Consider the following 6,000-nt stretch of genomic DNA (forward strand, 5'->3'; position numbering starts at 1 on the left):
GAAAGCCTATCACCTTTATTTTGGCTGCCAAATTGGAGATCAGGACAAGAGGTGGGCCCCACACATATGCTGCAACACTTGTGCAACAAATCTTCGCCAGTGGTTGAACAGGAAAAGGAAATCTATGCCTTTTGCAGTGCCAATGATTTGGAGAGAGCCAACAGATCATACCAGCAATTGTTACTTCTGCATGGTGTCTCCAGTTGGGAAAGGTGTGTCAAAGAAGAAAAAGTGGACTGTGCGTTATCCAAACATTCCATCAGCTATATGCCCAGTACCCCACGGAGAAGGACTGACGGTTCCTGATGCACCAGAATCATTCTCAATTGAGTCAGAGGAGGAAGAGGAAGAGGATGAATTTTCTCCCATCCTCCTCCTCTGAACCACACCTCATAACACAAGGTGAACAGAATGACCTTGTCAGGGATTTGGAACTACCCAAGAGTAAAGCAGAGCTGTTGGGCTCCAGACTACAGCAGTGGAATCTCCTGGCAAGCTATCAGGGCAAATGGAGCCCATCAATGCTTGCAGACTATTGCTGGATAGTGACAAGAGATGCTCCATTTAATGAATCCAAGAGACAAGCCAAGAAGCGCCGAGTAGACACTGAATAGGACTAAACTATGTACATAATAGTTTTTTGCCTTTTGTTTCATAATAAATTTTATTTATATAACCCTTTTGCTGATTTTTAAAGTGTTACATAAACAGGACAGGTGAAATATTATCATGAAAAGCAACCATAAACACATGAAAAGACCTAGGTTTACAATTTATGATTAAAACTCTACTTTCTACACAATATACATAGACATAAAATTTAAAAACTTAAATATCACAGAAACAGTAGCCAGTTGTTTTAATTGTCATATTTGAATTCAGCACATCAAAATACATAATAAATAGCACATTTTTATCTCTGAAGCAGAAGACTTCTCAAAAATTGTAGACCAGTGTAATATATAACCACCTCTCCTCTTGCATTCTGACCAGCAGCTGTGATTGGGAAAGAGGACACATTTTAAATGTTTTGGTTGTAAAGGCAGGTTGTTTTCAGGGGAAGTGCTTCAAGTCTGGAAATTATACCCCCACTTCAACAGAATCAGATGTGTTCACTCTTTAGAGTACTGTACAATGAATGTCTATTTATATGTAGGGTTCTATGGGGCCATTTAGGCTCATAGTTGAAAATATTCATTGATGCAAAACTCATGCAATGAGTACTTTTGAGGATTCCTCTCTTCTCCCCACCTCCACATTCTCTCTCTCTCTCTCAATGGCTTGGATCCATTCCTCATGTCTCAGCTCCTGCAGTATTGTCTAGTGGACCCAGCTGAAAAGCTCCCCACCCTGACATGTGCCAGGAAAAGAGGAAACCATTTAAACTGCTTCAGCAGTTCATTTCCTTGAGTTCTCAGGTCCCATATGCAGTGTTGGTCTCTAGGCAGCTCCATTGGCCACTCTACACTTCTGGCTTCCCTCCGTCCCTTTCATTCAGTCGGGACTCCAGTTCAGTTTCCCAGACCCTTACTCATGGCTACATGGAACAGTGCAGAGTTTAGTCCAATTAATTCCCCTTTTGTGGGAAAGCTGTAGAATAAGAGGCAACAGCAGACAGGGCACAGAAGGGCAGGGAGAAAGACGACAAATATTAGGTGCCTGTCTACAAAGTGGTGAATTCTCTGGTATGCTGGAAAAATACTAAATTCAATGGCTAAGGAATTGCAGTCTGTAGGACCACAACTGAGAGAAATGGGGCAGTTCATACCTCAGAGCTATGGTTTCATGGTCACTATAAATTCAACAAGACAATCTTACATTAGCTTACACTTTGTTCATGTTTTTGAACTTTCCATCACTGCCATTAAACCTATGAAAATAAATATTTAAAGAAAAGCTAAGATTTGGGATGCACAATTCTGCAGCAATGGGCAAATTCCACAACAGATTTTAGGGTTGTGGAAGTGGACACTACACAGGGACCTAGTACATAGGCTTGAAAAAAGACTTTGCCTATCTAGTTAAACTATAGACCTGCTCTTGCTTCATTGAAGCTTCAAATATTTGTGTTCCTGCACGTATTATCCTGGAGGGTGAGCAGCATGTCCAAAGCATGCTCTTTTGGAACAATGAGCTCCATCAAACCTGATTTCTGACAGGATGAAAATGTGTGAACAGTGCTGCCGACGAAGAATATGTATTTGAACAGGAACACATTTCATACTTTTGTGACCTGAATTAAAGAAACCAGCACTAATTTTTTTTTAGTGTACCATTCAAAATTTAAAAATTTCTAGAACTATGGAGAATGACGGGTATGTCAAATGAAGTTGTGGAATTGTGGGTTGGGCTTGAGTGGAATTATGCCTCTGTCCCTACCCCCACTCCTTCCTCTCCATGAAAATGTGCATTATGTCATATAACGTGTAGATATCACTACATATCTGTTTCATTATCTACAAAATTTAACAAACAATGATAAGATGTGGGGGAATGACAGGCTGTTATGATTTCCACCACTTCAGTTAGAAATGTTATTGTTTTCCTGACTTTTACAAGGATGAGATATTTATTCTTATCTGTGGGGAATACTTCAAAAATCATACATATTTCCTAGCCTACTTTATCTTTATTCTGCCAGGGGAAGGTCATCTCATTCATTTACATCAAAGATAGCAAAGCCAAAGGAAAAAAAAGCACAACACACAAGCACACCTTAAAATAACTCACAAATATACAGCTATGTAAAACTTTGTTTTTGTTCTAGTTTTTATTTTTACTCTCTTTAGGGAATATTCTGAATTATGCACATAAATTCATGTCCTTTGTTATTCTTGATTAGCAAACTAGTCAATATACCTTGAAATAAAAGGACATTAAAATATTATTAGTAGGATCAGGGCAAACCAGCAAAAGGATGAATTAAGAAAAAGAATTTTGGCTGAACATGAGGGAAAAAAATCCCCAAACAGAGGGATTTTGGTTTTATTAAATTTTTGGAACAGTCTCTTAAGGCAAATTATACATGCCAAATCACTTTAGACATTTAAAATTAGATTATCCAAACCTTAATGCATGGGAAAATATTATATGGTATAATCTCAATGTGTGGTGTGTATACAATGAGGGCTGTGAGAGAGTGGCTGCTGAGTCACATAAGACCAGTCAAGGGAAAATATCCATCAAAAAACAGAACAAAAAAACCAATGTGGGTCTTCCATTGACTCCAACAGGCATTGGACCAAGTACATATACAGTAGAATTTTACAGGAGCTAGGACTGTAGCCAACTGTAGGCCTGTTAGTTTGATGTCAATTGAATACAGGGTCTTGACAAATTTTGACAGAGAAAGTATTTAAGAACATATAGATAAACAATGATTGGGATAAAATACATGGTTTCACTAAAGATCATGACATACAAATCTATCTTTTTTTGAGAAGGTGACCAATTTTCTATAGGACAGAAATGCAGTAGATCTAATCTATCTGTGATACAATTCCACATGGGAAATGATCAGTTGAACTGGAGAAGATAGCGATTAATAGGAGAATTGAAAGGTAGGTAAGGAACTGGTTAAAGGGGAATCTACATGAAAGTTCATCTTTTGTGAAGTTTACCAGGCTGGAGGGAGGTTACCAGTAGAGTTCCTCAGGGATCAGTCTTTGGACCAATCTATTTTACATTTTTATTAATAGCCTTGGCATAAAAAGTGGGAGTGTGCTAATAAAATGTGCAGATGACACAAAACTAGGAGGTATTGTCAGTATGGAGATGGACGGGAATATCATACAGGAAGATCTGGATGACCTTAAAAACAGGAGTAATTGAAATGGGATAGAATTTAACAGTGCAAAATGCAAAGTCACCCACTTAAGGACTAACAGTTGCTGCTATAAATTGGGGACTTCTTGGGATTTGTTTGCACTTTAAATGGAGGAATAGCTCAGTGGTTTGAGCATTGATTTCTAAACCTAGGGTTGTGAGTTCAATCTTTGAGGGGGACACTTAGGGATCTGGGGCAAAACTCAGTACTTGGTCCTGCTAGAGAAGGCAGGGGACTGGACTCAATGACTTTTCAAGGTCCCTTACAGTTCTAGGAGATAGGTATATCTCCAATTATTATTATTACTTCTGAAATGCTGCAGCATTTCAAGCATGGACAGTACGTATGCCAATGGGAGGGGTTCTCCCATCAGCAAGGTAATCCACCTCCCTGAGAGGTGGTAGCGAGGTCAATGGAAGAATTCTTCCATCAATTTAGCACTGTCTGCATGGAGATTTAGGTCAGCTTAACTAGTTTGCTCAGGGGGGTAGATTTTTCAGAACCCTGAGCAACATAGCTGGCTCAATCTAACTTTCTAGTGTAGATCAGCCCTTAGTTGGAAGCAAAAGAGGAAGGAAAAAAAAAGCTTGTGTGCATTGGTCAATCAAAGGATGATTATGAGATGCCAATGTGATGTGACCCAAGAAAAAGGCTAATGAAATCCTATCAATGGGAGGTACTTATAGTAGAGATAATACTTATTATCATTATAAGGCACTGGTGAGACCTCATCTGGAATATTGTATGCAATTCTAGTCTCCCTTATTTAAGAAAGATGAATTAATTTGGAACAGGTACAGAGAAGAGCTACTAGAATGATCAGAGGAATGGCAAACCTCCCTTACAGAAGGAGACTTAAGGAGTTTGGCTTGTTTAGCCTAACACAACAAAGGCTGACGGGAGATAGGATTGCTTTCTATAAATATATCAGAGGGATAAACATCAGAAAAGGAGAGGAGTTAAGGTCAATGTTGGCACAAGAACAAATGGCTATAAACTGGCCATTAATAAGTTTAGACTTGAAATTTTATGGAAAGAATTGTTCACAGGAATAGAATACTAGCCATTGTTCAGTCACCCATGTCCACAAAAAAGGACATATCTTAAAATAACTTCAATTGTCATTATCCACTACTGGCCTAAGGCATCCTTAATTGATTGTTTGCTTAGCCATTACATCACTTAGAAATATTAGAACTGAGTGAAGTATTTGCAGTGAAATTCAACTGTCATATAATAAGATTTTCATATTTTGTTTTAAACAGAGTGAGTATACAATTCATGAAAACGAACCACAATTTTGTGACTTTGCTTCCCTTGAAACAGGTTATGTTGTTTGTTTTTTTTAAGCAACAACCTTTCAATTTGTTGAAATTCTGGATTTTGTTTGGATAAAAGTACATTTCTGTGAAAATTCTGATACTTTCTTGGTTCAGGACAGCACTGACTTGTTTAGCAAAACACAGCATTTCTGAACCCGATGCATTGCAGCTCTGTAAAGTTCTGTAGCTTTACTGTTTTGCACAGCAATAAAAGGTTTCTAACCATCACAGGAGAGAAGTTCTGAAACAGCCTTCCAAGGGGAGTAGTAGGGGAAAACAACAAACTTGTTTCAAGACTGAACTTGATAAGCTTATGGAGGGAACGGTACAAGGAGAATCGCTGTAATGGCATATGGCCCATCTGCAACTGCCATTTGCAAATATTTCCAGTGGCCACAGATGAGACACTGGATGTGGAGGGCTCTGAATTACTACAGAGAATTCCTTCACAGGTGGCTGGCTGGTGGGTCACCCTATGTGCTCAGGGTCTAATTGACTGTCATATTTGGGGATGAGAAAGAATTCCCCCCCCAAGATCAGATAGGCAAAGATCCTGGGGAGTTTTCACCTTCCTCTGCAGCATGGGGCCTGGATAATTTGTTAGTTTGAACTAGAGTAAATAGTGGATTCCCTATAACTTGAACTCTTCAAATCAAGATTTAAGAATTTCAATAACTAACTCAGCCAGAGGTTATGAGCCTATTAGAGAAGCGAGTGAGATTCTGTGGCCTGCGATGTACAGGAGGTCAGAGTACAAGCTCATGATACTCCCTTCTCGTCTTAAAACCTATGAGTCTTTCTACTACTGCTCCATATGCACCATCCTCATTGCATGTCTCCTTTCCTTTTCCC

This window comes from Gopherus evgoodei, chromosome 9 (genome assembly GCF_007399415.2).
Source record: "Gopherus evgoodei ecotype Sinaloan lineage chromosome 9, rGopEvg1_v1.p, whole genome shotgun sequence".
Taxonomy (NCBI): Eukaryota; Metazoa; Chordata; order Testudines; family Testudinidae; genus Gopherus; species Gopherus evgoodei.